This window comes from Rhinopithecus roxellana, chromosome 8, assembly GCF_007565055.1.
Source record: "Rhinopithecus roxellana isolate Shanxi Qingling chromosome 8, ASM756505v1, whole genome shotgun sequence".
In the NCBI taxonomy this organism is placed as follows: domain Eukaryota; kingdom Metazoa; phylum Chordata; class Mammalia; order Primates; family Cercopithecidae; genus Rhinopithecus; species Rhinopithecus roxellana.
In genome coordinates this window covers 20,898,755-20,919,391 of record NC_044556.1, presented here as the reverse complement: position 1 = coordinate 20,919,391, position 20,637 = coordinate 20,898,755, and the positions used below count along the sequence as shown (strand labels likewise).

Below are 20,637 nucleotides of genomic sequence, written 5' to 3'. Positions count from 1 at the left end.
AACACCGAAATTTAATAGAAAGGTGATAGTGTAGGCTGGGCGCTGTGGCTCACACCTGTAAATCCCAGTACTTTGGTAGGCTGAGTGGGTAGATTGCCCAGTCTCAGGAGTTCGAGACCACCCTGGGCAATATGGTGAAACCTCGTATTTACTAAAATAAAAAACAAAAAAAATTAGCTGGGCGTGGTGGTGCGTGCCTGTAGTCCCAGCTGCTCAGGAGGCTGAGACAGGAAATTGCTTGAGCCTGGGAGGTGGAGGTTGCAGTGAGCCAAGATTGTGCCAGCGCACTGCAGCTTGGGCCACAGAGTAAGACTCCATCTCATTTAAAAAAAAAAAAAAAAAGAAAGATGATAATGTGAAATATGACATCAGTGGAAATAAGTTAAAAAAGCAACTTTAAAGAATTAAAAAAAATTGTATTTATAGTTAAAGAAATTGACTTAAACATGTATGTAGAATTTTCTTTGTGATTTCTGGCCTGAATCCTTGAATGACTATTCCAAGTAAGATTCAACATTTTTACAAAGTTGTCATTCATCATTAAGATATTCCAAGATTAGATTATATTTCCACCATTTTATAAAGGACAGTCCAATTTAGCAATCCAGGTTTCCAAAGTAAGTTCCAAGGATAAGGCTTCTCCTGAAGTAATGTGACACAACCTTAATTTCTTAACTGTTAATTTTTTTTTTCTTTTTTTTTAAAATAAAATAGAGATGAGGTCTCACTGTGTTGTCCAGGCTGGTGTCAAACTCCTGGGCTCAAGTGATCCTCCTGCCTCGGCCTCCCAACGTGTCAGGATTACAGGTGTGAGCCAGTGTGCCTGGCCTGTTAGTGTCATTTTTTTTTTTGAGATGGTGTCTCGCACTGTCTCCCGGGCTGAAGTGCAATGGCGCTGTCCCTGCTCACTCCAAGCTCTGCCTCCTGGGTTCAAGCAATTCTCCTCCCTCAGCCTCCCAAGTAGCTAGGATTACAGGTGCCCGCCACCACACCTAGCTAATTTTTTGTGTTTTTAGTAGAGACGGGGTTTCACTATGTTGGCCAGGCTGGTCTCAAACTCCTGACCTTGTAATCCGCCCTCCTCGGCCTCCCAAAGTGCTGGGATTACAAACGTGAGCCACCGTGCCTGGCCTATTGCCATCTTTAAGACTGGCCAGAGAAGCAGCAAAGTCTGTGACCTTTGTGATGCTTCATCCATGGAAAAGAACATTGGTTTACCCTTTTCTTTGTTCCCCTTAGGTAGGAAAACTTGAAAGCAAATACTTTCTGCCTGTGGCAGTGATTTATCCCCATCAGTGTATATCCTTTATTTCATCGGTGCAATTCCTTTGCAGCTGTTACACTATTTTTTGTCACATTTCCCTTGTTTACTTGCTGTCTCTCCTGTTTTGGAATTGATGTCTTTAACAAGTTTCTGAGTGGCAGCCGTGTAAGGCTTTGGGATTTCCAGTTTTTCACACTTGTGATCTGACTGATGATGGTGTCTCAGGCAAAAATTATTCTCACAGTAAGGACGTATAACTGCCACAAGTTCTCTTTCAACACGGCCCTTGAATGAACATGGGTAAAATTTATGTTTATGTCTTCAGTCTCATTGATTACAGTCATCTCAGGACAACCACGAGACTGCCAGCTTTTGTGTTCAAGGCAAAGTATTCCTGAGTATCACACACAAATGAAAGAAAATCTGGCAGTGCTGCCCAGTGTTCAGCTGTGCCATCTCTCTCATGCCACTAAAGAGCAGAAATTTTAAATTTTGATTAAGTCACAATTTCAAATTGTTCTTTTATGGATTGTGCCTATAATCGTAGCTACTCAGAAGGCTGAGGGAGGAAAATTACTTCAACTCAGGAGGCAGAGGTCACAGTGAGCAGAGATCACGCCACTGCACTCCAGCCTGGGTGAGAGAGTGAGGCCCCATTTCAAAAAAACAAAAAAAGACATAGGCTTATGTCTATCTTAATGCTAGCACTATACTGCCTTGATTATTGTAGGCTTATACTGAGTCTTGAAATCAGATAGTGTTAGGCCTCCAACATTGTTCTTTTTTTTGGCCTATTTTTGGTCCTTGGCATTCCCAAATGAATTTTACAATCAAGTTGTTAATTTCTACAAAAATGCCTGCTGGAATTTTGGTTGGGATTTGCATTAAATCCCTAACAGTATTACCTTCCTCCCCGTGAACACAATGTATTTCTCAATTATTATTTGTCAATGGTATTGTTTTTGTAAACTTCATTTTTTTTTTTTTTTTTTTTTTTTTGAGACGGAGTCTCGCTCTGTCACCCAGGCTGGAGTGCAGTGGCCGGATCTCAGCTCACTGCAAGCTCCGCCTCCCGGGTTTACGCCATTCTCCTGCCTCAGCCGTCCGAGTAGCTGGGACTATAAGCGCCCGCCACCTCGCCCGGCTAGTTTTTTATATTTTTTAGTAGAGACGGGGTTTCACCGGGTTAGCCAGGATGGTCTCGATCTCCTGACCTTGTGATCCGCCCATCTCGGCCTCCCAAAGTGCTGGGATTACAGGCTTGAGCCACCGCGCCCGGCCGTAAACTTCATTTTTAATTATTCATTGCTAGCATATAGAAATACAATTGTTAACACCTTCTGTGTTAAAAAGAAAATAGTTGTATTTTTTTTGTTGTTTTTGTTTTTGTTTTTTTGTTTTTTTTTTTTTTGAGGCAGAGTCTCGCTCTGTTGCCCGGACTGGAGTGCAGTGGCCAGATCTCAGCTCACTGCAAGCTCTGCCTCCCGGGTTTACGCCATTCTCCTGCCTCAGCCTCCCGAGTAGCTGGGACTACAGGCGCCCGCCACCTCGCCCGTCTAGTTTTTGTATTTTTAGTAGAGACGGGGTTTCACTGTGTTAGCCAGGATGGTCTCAATCTCCTGACCTCGTGATCCGCCCGTCTCGGCCTCCCAAAGTGCTGGGATTACAGGCTTGAGCCACCGCGCCCAGCCTTTTTTGTTTTTTTGTAATGGGGCCTCACTCTCTCACCCAGGCTGGAGTGCAGTGGTGTGATCTCTGCTCACTGTGACCTCTGCCTCCTGAGTTGAAGTAGTTCTCCTCCCTCAGCCTCCTGAGTAGCTAGGATTGTAGGCCTGTGCCACTATGACGGCTAATTTTTGTATTTTTAGTAGAGATGGGGTTTCACCCTGTTGGCCAGGCTGGTCTCGAACTCTTGACCTCAAGTGATTTGCCTATCTTGGCCTCCCAAAGTGCTAGGATTATAGGCGTTAGCCACTGCGCCTGGCTCTACAATTGTTTTTCTTATATTGATTCATGTATCCTGCAGCTTTGCTAAACTCAGTTATTGTTTTGGTATTTTTTTTGGTTTTTGTCTAGATTCCATTAGATTTTCTATATAGATGAGCCTATTATCTGTGAATAAGAGCACTTTTGCTTCTTTCCAATCTGGATGTCTTTTATCTATTTTCTTGACTATTGCTACTTACTGGAACCTGCAGTATAAATTTGAATGGAAGTGGTGAACAGACATACCTGCTCTTTTTCTGATCTTAAGAAGAAAGTGTTAAGCTTGATGTTAACTGTATTTTTTTGGATATGCCCTTTGTCAGATTGAGGAAGTTCCTTTTTTTTTTTTTTTCTGTGAGAGAAGGTCTTGCTCTGTCACCCAGGCTGGCAAGCAGTGGCTCGCTGCTGCCTCGGTCTCCTGGGCTCAAGTGATCCTTCCACCTCAGCCTCCTGAGTAGCTAGAATTACGTGCGTGCACTACTACACTTGGTTAATGTAAAAAAAATTTTTTTTTGTAGAGACGGGGTCTTGTTTTGTTGCCTAGATTAATCTCAAACTCCTGGCTTCAAGGACTTGGGTTCCCAAAGTGCTGGGATTACAGGCGTGAACCACTGTGACCAGCCCCTTTCCATTTCTTTCTTTCTCCATTTCCTTCTTTCTTTCTTTTAGAGATGGGGTCTCGCTCTGTCACTGAGGCTGCTGTAGTGCAGTGGCACAATCAGTGGCACAGTCACAGTCAGTGCAGTAGCCTTGACCTCCTGGGCTCAAGCGATTCTCCAAACTCTGCCTCCTGGGATTACAGGCATATGCCAGCATGCCTGGCTAATTTTTGTACTTTTTTGTAGAGACAGGGTTTTGCCATGTTGCCCAGGCTGGTCTTAAACTCTTGGGCTCAAGTGATCCTCCTGCCTCTGCCTCCCAAAGGCTGACATTACTGGCATTGGCTACTGCACTTGACACCCCTTTTTATTTTTTGTTTGCTGAGAATTTATGTAAAACAGATTTTGGATTTTGTCAAATGCTTTTTTTTTTTTTTACCTCTACTGAAATGATCATTAATGGTTTTCTTCTTTCAGTCTGATAATATGGCAAATTACATTGATTTTTCAATGTTCAACCAACTTTGCATTCATAAGCTAAACCCCACTTCATTATATGTTGTCTTTGTAAAATATTGGATTCAATTTGCTAAAATTTTGTTTGAAATACAGTCTGCCCTCCATATCCACAAATTCTGCATTTGCAGAACCACAGATGGAAAGTATTTTTTAAAATAAGAAATAACATATAACAATAAAAAATAACACAAATAAAAAATACATATAATTATTATATAATATTTACATTGTATTAGGTACTAAAAGTCATCTAGAGCTGATTTAACATATAAGGAGGATGTGCATAGGTTATATGTAAATACTATACCATTTTATCTAAGGGACGTTACCACCTGCACATTTTGGTATCTTTGACCTGGAACCAATCTCTGAAGGATACAGAGAGACGAATATATTTGCATCTGTGTTCATGAGGGAAATGGATATGAAGTTGTCTTGAAATGTCCTTGACCTTTATTGGTAATATCTTGTCACCTTGTAATGTCTGTGTGACCTTTCTTTTCTAATAAAGTTGTTTAGTGCTATATAGTAGTCCCCCATTATGTGTGGGCGATATTTTCCAAGTCGCCCAGGAGATACCTGAAACTGTGGATAGTTTCAGACCTCATTGTCATCAATTGAAACATATTTCTGTTCATGACTTCTACTCACAAATTTAATGCTGTTTTCATCTTAATTAAGCATTTATCATACATTGTGACCATAACTTTTGTAGTTTGAAGTGCAAGAGTAAAATTAGTATAAATTTATTTTTCCTTCACAGTTTCACAGATAGATTTGTTTTTACCATAAATGTTAGCAGCCTCAGCATTCAATTTTGTTTCCTTATTAAGTAGAGAACTTCCACCGTCTCACTTGAAGGAAGCACTTTAACAGCTTCTCTTTGACATATTCAAATTGCCAGCGTCACTACTTTTGTGGTTTGGGGCCATTATTAAGTAAAATAAGGGTGGGTTTAATGTAATCACTGTGATATCACAATAGTATATCTGATAACTGACTCAGATGGTTACTAAGTATTAGCTGACTGGTAGCACTTACAACATGGATACACTGGGCAAGGGGATGATTCACTTCCCAGGCAGGACAGAGTAGCATGGCAGGAGATTTCATTGTGTTGCCCAGAATGGTACACAATTTAAAACTTTTGAATTATTTACTTCTGGAACTTTCTGTTTAATATTTTTATACTACAGTTGATTGTGGGTAATTGAAACCATGATTGGCTGGGCCCGGTGGCTCATGCCTGTAATCTTAGCACTTTGGGAGGCTGAGGTGGGTGGAACACCTGAGGTCAGGAGTTCGAGACCAACCTGGCCAACATGGTGAAACCCTGTCTCTACTAAAAATACAACCATTAGCTGGGCATGGTGGCGGGCGCCTGTAATCCCAGCTACTCCAGAGGGTGAGGCAGGAGAATTGCTTGAACCCAGGAGGCAGAGATTGCAGTGAGCAGAGATTGCGCCTCTGCACCCTGCACTCTAGCCTGGGCGACAGAGCGAGACTTGTCTCCCCCTCCCGCAAAAAAAAGAAACCATGACAAGTAGAACTGTGGATAAGGGATGGCTATTGTTTGTGTATCTTTGTTGGCTTTCTGTTTACATATTATATCATATTGAGAGAAGAGTAGTAACTTCAAATTGTAATTGTGGATTTATCTATTTCCTTTTAAATTCTGTCTTTCATGTAATTTGAAGTTCTATTTTAGGTATATAAACATTTAGGATTGTTATATCCTCTTGTAAAATGACCTTCTTTGTCTCTGGTAATGTTGTTTGCTTGGAAATCTACTTTATCTTATATTAATATAGTCACTCTAACTTCTTTTTGAATAGTGTTAACATCTCATATATTTTCCCAGCTTTTTGCTTGTATTCTCTTTTTTTTGTTTATCTTTAACTTTTTTTTTTTTTGAGATGGGGTCTCACTCTGTTACCTAGGCTGGAGTGCAATGATATGATCATGGCTCACTGCAGCCTTCATCTCCCAGGCTCGAGCAGTTCTCCCATCTCAGCCTCCCAAGCAGCTGGTACTACAAAATTTTATTTTTTTTTTGAAATGGGGGTCCCACTATGTTGCCCAGGCTGTTCTTGAACTCCTGGATTCAAGCAATCCTCTCGCCTCAGCCTCCCAAAATGTTTGGATTACATGTATGAACCATCATACCTAGGAAAAATCTTTAAAGTTTGTCTGTTAGTAGCATATAGTTGGGTCTTGCTTTTAGAAATACAATCTGACAATCTTTGTCTTTTAATTGGGTTATTTAAACCATTTTATTTTTATTTATTTATTTATTTATTTATTTATTTATTTATTTTGAGACGGGGTCTTGCTCTGTCGCCCAGGCTGGAGTGCAGTGGCGCGATCTCCACTCACTGCAAACTCGGCCTCCCGGGTTCATGCCATTCTCCTGCCTCAGCCTCCCGAGTAGCTGGGACTACAGGCGCCTGCCACCGCGCCTGGCTAATTTTTGTATTTTTAGTAGAGACGGGGTTTCACCGTGTTAGTCAGGATGGTCTCGATCTCCTGACCTCGAGATCCGCCCGTCTCGGCCTCCCAAAGTGCTGGGATTACAGGCTTGAGCCACCGCGCCCGGCCTTAAACCATTTTATTTTATTTTTAAATTAAAGTTTTATTTTTTGCTCACATTTCATTCATCTCAATTGGTAGATTGGATATATCTTTGCTTTACACTGCTTTGTTTTGTGACCAGCAATCGGCGTCTATCTGGGATAAACCAGACTCACGACAGATGGAAAAGAGATCTAGTTGAAATACCTTAAAGCATCCCCTAGGGAGTGGTATACATAATTTCTACTTAAATTTTATTGGCCAAAGTAAGTCAGATCGCCAAACCTTTTATGAGCAAATCTAGCAGGGATGGATCTAAAATTCACAGTTTTAAAGAGTATGGTTTAGTGGTTTTTAATATGTTCACAAAATTTGTGCAATTATTACTACTATCCAAACTCCCAATCAGAATATTTCCATCACCCCAAAAAGAAACTCTGTCCCCATTAGTCTCCTCATTTCACCCTCCTTCCAACCCCTGGTAACCACTAATATATTTTCTGTCTCTATGGATTTGCCTATTCTGGACATTTAATTATGATGGAATGATACAATAAGTGGCCTTTTGTAACTCTTCTTTCACACAACATAGTGTTTTGAGATTTTGAGATTTACATTTAAGGTGATTATTAATATTGTTATATTTAAACTTGTCTTCATCTTATATTGTTGTTTCCTTTAATTCTGCCATCCTTAACTTTATTGAATTTTTTATGATTTTGTTATAGTTTGTTTATTGATTTATAAGCTATAACTCTGTTATTTTAGTGGTTGTGTTAACATTTATAATATAAATCTTTAACTTGTAAGTCTGCCTTTGAGGGTTATACGACTTCACATGTACTGTAAGAACCTTATAATAGCACACTTGCATTTCTCCTGTGCAGTCCTTTGTACCAGTTTTGTCATACATTTTACTTTTATGTTATAAACTCTAACATTATTTTTTAACTCAGCAGTCAGTTATCTTTAAATGAGATTGAAATAATAAGAAAAAACTTTTATGTATTTACCTAGTTACCATTTCTAATGCTCTCCTGTCCTTTCTTTAGATCCAGATTTCCGTCTGATATTTCCTTCTTGAAATACTTTTTTTAACATTTCATGTAGTGTGGTGGTATTGGTGATGAATTATTTAGCTTTTGTATGTCTGAGAAAGTCGTAATTTTGGCTTTGATTTTTAAAAATATTTCTTTGACTATAGAATTCTGTTTAATAGGTTGACAGTTTTTATTTTACAAATGTTTTAATCATGTGATTTCATTGATTTCTCTTGTGTTTTCAGTGAGAAATTTGATGTGTTCCTTACCTTTTTGTTTATTTGTTACTCTCAAGGACATTTCTTTGTATATGTCTTTTTTCTCTGCTTTTTCACTGGTTTTAAACAATTTTTTCTGAAGTGTCATTGTTTTTTCCATGTTTCTTACATTTGTGATTTGTCGAACTTCTTATGGATTTATAGTTTTCTTCAAATGTGGAAATTTTGGAGCCAGTGTTTTCTTTAAATAATTTTTTGTCCCTTTCTTGCCTCTTCTTTAGAGACTCTAAGTACACACATATTAGGCCACTTGAAGTTGTTCCACAGCTCACTGATGCTTTGTTTATTTTTTGGAAAGTTGCTACATATTCAAATTCACTACTACTGTCTTTTGCCATATCTAAGTTGATATTAATCCCATCTAGTGTATTTTTTCTCTCTCACATTGTATTATAGTTTTATCTTTAGAAGTTAGAGATGAGTATTTTTTAATATGTCTCTATTAAACTTTTGAATATATAGGATACAGTTATAGTAACTTTTAATGGGCTTGTCTGGTAATTCTAACATTTGAGTTAATGCCAGTTTGCTTTTGATGGATTGATTTCCCCCCTGCCTCATTATTGGTTATACCTTTCTTCCGCTTTGCATGCCAATTTTTTTGTTTTTTTGTTTTTTTTGAAACAAAATCTCACTCTGTCACCCAGGCTTGAGTACAGTGGCGTGATCATGGCTCGCTGCAGCTTTGACCTTCTTGGCTCAAGTGATCCTTCCACCTCTGCCTCCCAAGTAGCTGGGACTACAGGTGTGCCCCATCATGCCCTGCTAATTTTTGTATTTTTTGTAGAGATGGGGTTTTACCATGTTACTCAGGCTGATCTCAAAGCCTGATAATTTTTTATTGAATACCTGAGATTGTGAATTTTATCTTGTTGTGTTTGACTGTTTTCTATTTTCCTGTAAATATTCTTGAATTTTGTTCTGGTATGCAGTTAAATTACTTCAAAAGAATTTGTTCTAGAGTAATGCAGACCCTAGGACTATTATTCCACTCTACCGAAGTGAGATCCTTTTGTGCACTCTTCCCAATGTGTCTTGAAACAGTAGCTTTTCCAGTATGGCTGGTGGAGATAGGTATAATTCTCTACCCTCTGTGAATGTTAGGCGTGGTTATATCTAATCTTTTCTGGTGGTTGATTCTCTGACCATGGGTAGTTTCCTTACATGAATGCATTGATCAGTTCCCAGCTGAATATTTGATGGAGATCTACTAAGCTCTGAAGATCTCTGTATAGTTCTTTCATCTCTGGTGGTGTCCTCTGAACTTTAGCCACCTTGGTCTCACTGCCATTGTGTACCTGAAATGTGGCTTGTCTGACTTGCGATGACTCTCCTCATCATCTCCTCAATTCAGGGAGCACACAAGACTGTATCTCAATTTTCCCCACCTGTTATAGGGCCTAGAAACTGGATTTCAAGGTGGTTAAGATGGCAGTCATAGAGTTTACTTTACTTATGTGCTGAGTCTCAGGAATTCTTCTCCAATGCTGCCTGTTGTCTAAAGTCTTTTTCTTTTTTTTTTTTTTTTTAATGACAGGGTTTTACTCTGTTGCTCAGGCTGGAGTGCAGTGGTGCCATCACAGCTCACTGCATCCTTGACCTCCTGGGCTTGGGTGATCCTTCCACCTCTGCCTCCCGAGTAGCTGGGACTACAGGTGTGTGCCACCATGCCCAGCTAATTTTTGTACTTTAATAGAGATGGGGTTTCATCATGTTGCCCAGGCTGGTCTCGAACACCTGGGCTGAAGCAGTCTGCCCATGTTGGCCTCCCAGGGTGTTAGGATTATGGGCATGAGTGATTGCTCCAAGCCTAAAGTCTTGAAAATAATTGTTTGATATAACAATGTGTTTTGTTCAGTCTTTTTTGGTTTCAGGAAAGAGGGTAAATCTAGTCTCTACTATTTCATCATGGCAAGAATGAAATAATTTTTCATATAAAGTTTTATGTTTTCCTTTGGCATGGGAAGAAGTCTGAACAGAGTTAGAAAAATTGGTTTATATTATTTGACAATTAGATATTGGAGTTAATATCATATATAAATATATTCTGAATGTTACCTCTGCTTAGCTTTAAAAAAATTTACTGCCGAGGTAATTATTGAAGTAATTTTAATACTTTTACCGCTGAGGTAATTTTTACTTTAAATAGTTACCTGTCCTCAGACTTGGTCCCTGTCTATTGAGATGGAGACACACAACAGAAGCTTGAAGGAAATTCACAGGGAACAGGATTTAGGAACTATAGATTTTGAGTCTGGCCTCATTGAGCCCCAAGAATAGGACCTAATATCAACTCATGCAAACCTGGTGATAGAAAATACTGCTTTCTTATGATCATTTCCTAGAAAGCCCTTTTAAAGGTTTTCTTTGGCTCTCAGCACTCAATGGGTAAGGTAGAAAGCTGGGTGTGCCACATGATAACTTTATGTGGGTTTAGTGTGTGTATATATGTTTTGGTTTTATAAGGTAGAAAGCTGGGTGTGCCACATGATAACTTTTTGTGGGTTTAGTGTGTGTATATATGTTTTGGTTTTAACTTTCTACCCCTTTGTTTACTGCATTTGAAAGATTTTGGGCAAATCCTCTGGTCAGAAGTTTTGGGAAGAGATAGTCTTTTAAAATAATATGTAGATTCTCAAAGTTTCTTGGATAAGATGAAATTAGAAGAGGATCTTGAAAGATCAAAGTGGAGTGTTAGGTTGTGTGAGGGCTGTTATGAGTAAATAGGTTCTTAGAGAAAAGGAAATGACAGGGACTATTAAATAGAGCAAAAGGAGGTATGTGATAGAAAAATAGTGAGACATGAAGCTAGGGCAGGGCTGACAAAGGACTTACAGACGGTGCTGAAGGGTGTAAAGGATTTTTAAGTGTTCAACTGATCATTATATACAAGGATGAAGTAGTTTACAGTAAAGATAACTTCTGGTATAGATTTTGTAGGTGACCAAAGTTGAATTTATTTTTATGGTTGTCATAAATAGTTACTGTGCAACTAAAATACACAAAGCACTATATTAAAATTGTTGTAGGTAAGGCGTGGGTATAGATGAATTGCTTGTTCCCTAACAATTCACAATTTACCCCGGAATACCAGATGTGTTTAATGTATATGTTGACAACTAAGGAGTAATTACTGGAGTCTTTTTTTTTTTTAATTATTGTTATACTTTAAGTTCTAGGGTACATGTGCACAATGTGCAGGTTTGTTACAAAGGTATACATGTGCCATGTTGGTTTGCTCCCCCCATTAACTCGTTATTTACGTTGAGTATTTCTCTTAATGCTATCCCTCCCCCAGCCCTCCATCCCCTGACAGGCCCTGGTGTGTGATGTTCCCCTCCCTGTGTCCAAGTATTTTCATTGTTCAATTCCCACCTGTGAGTGAGAACGTACAGTGTTTGGTTTTCTGTCCTTGTGATAGTTTGCTAAGAATGATGGTTTCCAGCTTCATCCATGTCCCTGCAAAGGACATAAACTCATCCTTTTTTTATGGCTGCATAGTATTCCATGGTATATATGTACCACATTTTCTTAATCTGGTCTATCATTGATGGACATTTGGGTTGGTTCCAAGTCTTTGTTATTGTGAATAGTGCCACAGTAAACATACGTGTGCATGTGTCTTTATAATAACATGATTTATAATCCTTTGGGTATATACCCAGTAATGGGATAGCTGGGTCAAATGGTATTTCTAATTCTAGATGCATGAGGAATCGCCACACTGTCTTCCACAATGGTTGAACTAATTTTTTACATTCCCACCAACAGTGTAAAAGCATTCTTATTTCTCCACATCCTCTCCAGCATCTGTTGTTTCCTGACTTTTTAATGATCGCCATTCTAACTGGTGTGAGATAGTGTCTCATTGCGGTTTTGATTTTCATTTCTCTGATGACCAGTGATGATGACCATTTGTCTGTATGCTGCATAAATGTCTTCTTTTGAGAAGTGTCTGTTCATATCCTTTGCCCACTTTTTGATGGGGTTGTTTTTTTCTTGTAAATTTGTTTGAGTTCTTTGTAGATTCTGGATATTAGCCCTTCGTCAGATGGGTAGATTGCAAAGATTTTCTCCCATTCTGTAGGTTGCCTGTTCACTCTGATGATAGTTTCTTGTGCTGTGCAGAAGCTCTTTAATTTAATTAGATCCCATTTGTGAATTTTGGCTTTTGTTGCCATTGCTTTTGGTGTTCTAGTCAGGAAGTCTTTGCCCATGCCTATGTCCTGAATGGTACTGCCTGGGTTTTCTTCTAGAGTTTTTATGGTGTCAGATCTTACATTTAAGTCTTTAATCCATCCTGAGTTAATTTTGGTATATGGTGTAAGGAAGGGATCCAGTTCCAGCTTTCTACATATGGCTAGTCAGTTTTCCCAGCATCATTTATTAAATAGGGAATCCTTTTCCCATATTTTGTTTTTGTCAGGTTTGTCAAAGATCAGATGGTTGTAGATGTGTGGTGTTATTTCTGAGGCCTCTGTTCTGTTCCATTGGTCTATATCTCTGTTTTGGTACCAGTTTCATGCTGTTTTGGTTACTGTAGCCTTGTAGTGTAGTTTGAGGTCAGGTAGCATGATGCCTCCAGCTTTGTTCTTTTGCTTAGGATTGTCTTGGCTATGCGGGCTCTTTTTTGGTTCCCTATGAACTTTAGTTTTTTCCAATTCTGTGAAGAAAGTCAGTGGTAACTTGATGGGGATAGCAGTGAATCTGTAAATTACCTTGGGCAGTATGGCCGTTGTCAGAATATTGATTCTTCCTGTCCATGAGCATGGAATGTTCTTCCATTTGTTTGTGTCTTCTTATTTTGTTGAGCAGTGATTTGTAGTTCTCCTTGGAGAGGTCCTTCACATCCCTTGCAAGTTGGATTCCTAGGTATTTTATTCTCTTTGTAGCAATTGTTAATGTGAGTTCACTCATGATTTGTTGGCTCTCTATTATTGGTGTATAGAAATACTTGTGATTTTTGCATCATTGATTTTGTATCCTGAGACTTTGTTGAAGTTGCTTATCAGCTTAGGGAGATTTTGGGCTGAGACGATGGGGTTCTCTAAATATACAACCATGTCATCTGCAAACAGGGACAATTTGACTTCCTCTTTTTCTGATTGAATACCCTTTATTTCTTTCTCTTGCCAGATTGCCCTGGCCAGAACTTCCAACACTGTTTTGAATAGGAGTGGTGAGAGAGGGCATCCCTGTCTTGTGCCAGTTTTCAAAGGGAATGCTTCCAGCTTTTGCCCATTCAGTATGATATTGGCTGTGGGTTTGTTATAAATAGCTCTTATTATTTTGAGATATGTTCCATCAATACCAAATTTATTGAGAGTTTTTTAGCATGAAGGCTGTTGACTTTTGTCAAAGGCCTTTTCTGCATCTATTGAGATAATCATGTGGTTCTTGTCATTGGTTCTGGTGATGTGATGGATTACGTTTATTGATTTGCGTATGTTGAACCAGCCTTGCATCCCAGGGATGAATCTGACTTGATCATGGTGGATAAGCTTTTTGATGTGCTGCTGTATTCGGTTTGCCAATATTTTATTGAGGATTTTCACATTGATGTTCATCAGGGGTATTGGCCTAAAATTCTCTTTTTTTGTTGTGTCTCTACCAGGCTTTGGTATCAGGATGATGCTGGCCTCATAAAATGAGTTAGGGAGGATTCCCTCTTTTTCTTTTGACTGGAATAGTTTGAGAAGGAATGGTGCAAGCTCTTTTTTGTACCTCTGGCAGAATTTGGCTGTGAATCCCTCTGGTCCTGGACTTTTTTTGGCTGGTAGGCTATTAATTATTGCCTCAATTTCAGAGCCTGTTCTTGGTCTATTCAGAGATTCCACTTCTTCCTGGTTTAGTCTTGGGAGGGTGTATGTGTTCAGGAATTCATCCATTTCTTCTAGATTTTTCTAATTTATTTGGGTACAGGTGTTTATAGTATTCTCTAATGGTAGTTTGTATATCTGTGGGATTGGTGGTGATATCCCCTTTATCATTTTTTATTGAGTCTATGTGATTCTTCTCTCTTTTCTTCTTTATTAGTCTTGCTAGCGGCCTATCAATTTTGTTGATCTTTTCAAAAAACCAGCTCCTGGATTCATTGATTTTTTGAAGAGTGTTTTTGTGTCTCTGTCTCCTTCAGTTCTGCTCTGATCTTAGTTATTTCTTGCCTTCTGCTAGCTTTTGAATGTGTTTGCTCTTCTCTAGTTAATTGTGATGTTAGGGTGTCGATTTTAGATCTTTCCTGCTTCTCTTGTGGGCATTTAGTGCTATAAATTTCCTTCTACATATTGCTTTAAATGTATCCCAGAAATTCTGGTACATTGTATCTTTGTTTTCATTGGTTTCAAAGAACATCTTTATTTCTGCGTTTATTTCATTATGTACCCAGTAGTCATTCAAGAGCAGGTTGTTCAGTTTCCGTGTAGTTGTGCAGTTTTGAGTGAGTTTCTGAAACCTGAGTTCTAGTTTGATTGCACTATGGTCTGAGAGACAGTTTGTTGTGATTTCTGTTCTTTTACGTTTGCTGAAGAGTGCTTTACTTCCAACTATGTGGTCAGTTTTGGAGTAAGTGCCATGTGTTGCTGAGAAGAATGTATATTCTGTTGATTTGGGGTGGAGAGTTCTGTAGATGTCTATTAGGTCTGCTTGGTGCAGAGCTGAGTTCAATTCCTGGATATCCTTGTTAACTTTCTGTCTCGTTGGTCTGTCTAATGTTGACTGTGGGGTGTTAAAGTCTCCCATTATTATTGTGTGGGAGTCTTAAGTCTCTTTGTAGGTCTCTCCGGACTTGCTTTATGAATCTGGGTGCTCCTGTATTGGGTGCATGTGTATTTAGTATAGTTAGCTCTTCTTGTTGAATTCATCCCTTTACCGTTATGTAATGGCCTTCTTTGTCTCTTTTGATCTTTGTTGGTTTAAAATCTGTTTTATCAGAGACTAGGATTGCAACCCCTGCTTTTTTTTGCTTTCTATTTGCTTGGTAGATCTTCCTCCATCCCTTTATCTTGAGCCTGTGTGCATCTTTGCACGTGAGATGGGTCTCCTAAATAGAGCACACTGATGGAAACTCCTTTATCTAATTTGCCAGTCTGTGTCTTTTAATTGGGGTATTTAGTCCATTTACATTTAAGGTTAATATTGTTATGTATGAATATGATCCTGTCATTATGATGTTAGCCGGTTATTTTGCCCATTAATTGATTCAGTTTCTTCATAGCATTGATGATCTTTACAATTTGGCATGTTTTTTGCAGTGGCTGGTACCGGTTGTTCCTTTCCATGTTTAGTGCTTCCTTCAGGAGCTCTTTTAAGGCAGGCCTGGTGGTGACAAAATCTCTCAGCGTTTGCTTGTCTGTAAAGGATTTTATTTCTCCATCACTTATGCAGTTTAGTTTGGCTGGAAATGAAATTCTGGGTTGAAAATTCTTTTCTTTAAGAATGTTGAATATTGGCCCCCACTCTCTTCTGGCTTGTAGAGTTTCTGTCAGGAGATCCACTATTAGTCTGATGGGCTTCCCTTTGTGGGTAACCTGACCTTTGTCTCTGGCTGCCCTTAACAATTTTTCCTTCGTTTCAATCTTGGTGAATCTGACAATTATGTGTCCTATCACCCCACCAACTAGTAAGTCTGTGGAAAAATTGTAAGAATAATAATTTAAATCTCTCTACATCTGTGGTTTGTAATGTAGGTAAGTTATATATGTAACCTATATATTATATATATTATATATATATTACAAATGTAAGTTATATATCTAAAGTAAAAATTATGAGATACGACTTACACTTCGTAGCATAATAAAGTAGATGTTTATTCTTCCCTTCCCCAAATGTAGATGATTCTCTGGTTGTGTTAACTGTCTTTGATTCAGAAAGTGTAAAAATAGCAACATTTGAGAAAATTAAAATTTAAGGAACATGAAAATATCAAATTCGATAAAGAAATTTTTTTCTTTTTGTAGTTTTACTGCAGCTGTTACTTTTTAAAAATAAGTACATGTGGCAACCCCAGAAAGATGTGAAGAAATGGTTTAATGTAATGTCAAAGATCTATTTGATGAAAGTTAATAATTGATAGTTTTAAAGTTGTAATCGGATAGTTTTTTTTTCCCTTGCATGTTAAATGTGCTTTTCTTTTTTCATTTTAAAAACACAAAGGCTTTGGCAGAGATGAATTTATGGAGGTAAGTCTCAAGTGTAATAGGATTGCATTTTAATTAAGGAGGGGAATGTTGCTAATTTAAATTTTGAGTGAGCCATTGTTTGCGTGGTCTAAAACTTAGGCATTGCAGCCATATTTGTTCTCTTTTATATTCTGTTATTTGGAATCATATTTGGCTTTTTAGCATATTTTGGGGACTGAGATATGAGAATGAAGAAAAAGAAAGAGTTTATTGATTTATGAGACAAGGTCTCACTCTGTCACCCAGGCTGGAGTGCAGTAGGGCCATCTCGGCTCACTGCAACCTCTGCCTCCTTGGTTCAAGCGATTCTCTGACCCCAGCCTCCCAAGTAGCTGGGTTCACAGGCGCTCGCCACTGTGCCTGGCTAATTTTTGTATTTTTTGGTAGAGATGGGGTTTCACCATGTTAGCCAGACTGGTCTCAAACTCCTGACCTCGAGTGATTGGCCCACTTCAGCCTCCCATAGTGCTGAGATTACAGGTGTGAGTCACTGCACCTGGCCAGAAAGGGTTCTTTTTAAAGTAATAAATGTATTTTGTGATTTTAAAAAAATATAGTAAACAGGAATCTTTGAAAACTTAGTTTATATATCGTTATATCCTACCAAAATCTAGATCTGTATTGTCTAGTATGGTAGCCAGTAACCATATGTGGCAATTGAGTACCCAAAATCTGACTGGTTTGACTTGTGATATGCTATAAGAGTAAAATATGTACTAGATTTTAAAACTTGATTTGAAAAAGAGACTGTCTTAGTAATTGAAAAAAAATTTGTTTACCTGTTGAAGTGACATTTCAACTGTATTTGATAAATTATTAAAATTAATTTCAGGCTGGGCCTGATAGATTACTCCTGTAATGGTAGCACTTTGGGAGGCCTAGGTGGGAGGATTGCTTAAGCCCAGGAGTTTGAGACCAGGCTCTCAAGACCCCATCTCTATTTAAGATATATATATATATTTTTCATCTTTTTCTGAAAGCTTTTAATTGTAGTGACTAGAACTTTTAGCATTTCATAAGTGGACTGAATTGTATTTCTTTTGGACAGGCTGATCTAGATGACCTAATGTCCATCTTATATTTATAATTTTACCACCATAGCATTACCTCAGTTTTCCTGAGGATACTTTCCATAAAACATCCAGCAACACCACGGAAGTGAAGAGCTTGCAAGCAAAATAGGTATTTTCAAGTCTCTATTTAAAAATTCATGATTTTTAACCATAGGAAAGGTCTTTAAATCTTTATTGGAAGTCTTTATTCTTGTTATTTTCATTGAGGATTGTTTTAAAATTTTTATCAGTTGTCTGATTTCCTAAAGAATTTGATGATATAATTAATTAAACAATTTATTATACTACCTTTTCTGTGGCAACTAGCTTAGCCTAAGATAGTCTCTTGAAATTGAGAAATCTTAAAAGTGAAGTCTGCTAGGCTTATTTGTCTGGAATGTCTGTATAAAGTAATTTCCATACTCTTAGTTTCTGATCATAATATTTGGGAGGAGCCTATAAACCTTCTCCAAGCCCTGATCTTAAACACACACAAAAAAAGAAATCTCTATTTTTCAGAACTAGAGAAATCCCTGTCATTTAGGTATCTTTCTTCTGTGTTGTCTCTGAGTTGTTTCCTGTCATAATTCCTTGTGTCTTCTCCAAATTCTCTCTTTGTTACAGTGTTTCTATTGCTGTGAGACATGAATTTGTGCTTGATTTTGTTGATGTGAAAGGATGTGATTCCTCTCTAGGTTAGGCATGTAGTTTTGCTATGGTCTGTTTGTTACCCTCTAAAATTCATGTGTTGAAATCTAATCCCAAAGGTGATGGTATTAATATGTTGGACCTTTGGGAGTCTGTAATCCTCGTAAATGGGATTAGTGCCATTATAGGAGGCTTGAGGGAGTCCTTTTGCCCATTCTACCATGTGAGGGCCCATAAAAGCCTCCATCTGTGAGGAATGGGTCCTTACCTTATGCCAGACTTGCTGATGCCTTGATCTTGGGCTTCCAACCCTCCAGAACTGTGAGCAATAAATTTCTGTTTTTTAAAAATTACCCAGTCCAAGATATTTTGTTATAGAAGCTCACATGGACTAAAATAAGTTTTTTGTTACTCATTTTCCATTCTTTTACCTGGCAAGTTGCTGCACATTCATGTCCTGTTTCTCTGGTGTTGCATTACAAAGAGATGTTTGAAATTACAAACATTTGTGTTTGAAAAGCTGTGTTTGAAAAGTTGCCTCCTTCATAATAAGTCTCTCTGCCTTTTTTTTTTTTTTTGAAACAGGGTCTTGCTTTGTCACGTATACTAGAGTGCAGTGGTGTGATCATGGGTCACTGAAGCCTTGACCTCCTGGGCTCAAGCAGTCCTTCCACTTCAGCCTTCTGAGTAGCTGGGACTATAGCTGTGCTCCACCACACTTGGCTAACATATATATATGTTTATATATATATATATATATATAGTATATATATATATATATATATAAATAATGTGTTATATATATATATAACATATATATGTTATATATATATATATATATATATATATATATATATTTTTTTTTTTTTTTTTTTTTTGGTAGAGATGGGCTTTCGCCGTGTTGCCCAGGCTGGTCTCAAACTCCTGGGCTCAAGTGATCCACCTGCCTCAGCATCCCAAAGTGCTGGGATTATAGGTGTGAGCCACCTTTCCCAGCATCTCTGAACTTTTAAGTGCCAGTGTGTTTAGCTTCCCAGGTGTTTGTATCATACAGCATTTTTTTTTCCTTAGATCTTTTCTTAGTTCCTTATAAATTATCTTAGCAGTTGATAAATTACCAACTGGCATGTTGACCAGTTGCTGTTGTATCCTGCTTTCTGAGTTCTGGTATCCATAGGAAAACATTAAGCTGAGTACAGTAGGATATTCAAAAAGTTTAATATCAACTGTTTTCAGATAATTACCAGATTTTTGTTTGTAGTGTTCACCTTGCTTATGAACTTCAGATTTGTCTTTTCAACTGCTGTGCTTATTATCTACATGGATTTTCTCCCAAGTACTTCAAACTCCCGATACTCAAAAGAGAATGCATTCTTTTCCCTTTCCTCCTTTGTATTTTCAAATCATAGTATTACAGATAAGCTTTTTTGGGGGGCTGTTTATCATCTGCATGCTGCCATACACAAGCTATTCTTTTTTCTTACATGGCCATCATGAAGTGTGTACTCTGTCATTTTCCTTACATTGGTGGCATCTTGGTAAGGAGAAGCTTTGATTCTCAGAAGCAAAGATATGGTGAAGTTCATCTGTGTAAGATAAGACCGAGACTATTCTCTGTGCTGGAATATTTTCTCGTTCTCAGCTTGTTCCCCAGTCCCACCCATTAGGGAACTGGAAATGCCTTCTCCCTACAAAGTTTACCAAACTTCTGGAAGCAACCACTCCTAGACTCCCCATTTTTAATACTATTTGTAGTCCAGATGGTATATTGGCACCCCCGCCCGCCCCGTCTCACTAATGTGTGACTGTAGCCATTTTGAATGGCTGCCCTTGGATCTGGAGCTACTCTAAGAGATACTTGTAGTGACCCAATTAGGAGACAGGATTGTGTGTTCCCTTGTTGATAGAAAAACAACCTCTTATATCCTAGTCTGTCATTCTGGGAGAATGAATGAATTTAGGCCTGTGAATTACTTACTGTATAAAAGTGGCATATAAGAAATGGCCAGGAGGCTACACAAACCTACAGGGACACCTTAGATTACAATGTACAATATTCCTGCTTGGACAGTATTCTTTTTCTTTAATCTGTGATAGTCAGAATTCTTGTGTTAGAAGGAGATTATGATGGGATGGAATGGGAAGTGAGGTGAATTATTCCCCCACCGTCCCCCCTGCTTTTTTTTTCGAGACAGGATCTCACTTTTCACCCTGGCTAGAGTGCAGTGGTGCAGTGCGATCATGGCACTCTGCAGCCTCAACTTCTGGGGCTCAGGCAATTCTTCCACCAAAGCCCCCCCACTATCTGGGACTACAGGTGTGCACTACCACACCTGGCAATTTTTTTGTATTTTTTAGTAGAGATGGGGTTTCTCCATGTTGCCCCGTTTGGTCTCAAATTCCTGGACTCAAGCAATCCATCTGCCTTGGCCTCCCTTTTTTTTTTTTTTTTTTTTTTTTTGCTTTGCAATAAATCCATGTAAGGCAGTGCACCCATGTG

The 20,637-nt window shown here is 38.4% G+C and overlaps 1 protein-coding gene and 1 pseudogene across 3 annotated transcripts in view; one reads left to right on the top strand and one right to left on the bottom strand.

The window, feature by feature from the left end:
- EVI5 (ecotropic viral integration site 5) overlaps positions 1 to 20,637 on the top strand; it is a 282,059-nt gene that overhangs the window by 56,999 nt on the left and 204,423 nt on the right. The gene's annotated exons all lie outside the window — the stretch shown is intronic.
- Positions 495 to 19,265, bottom strand: LOC104679541 (annotated as a pseudogene).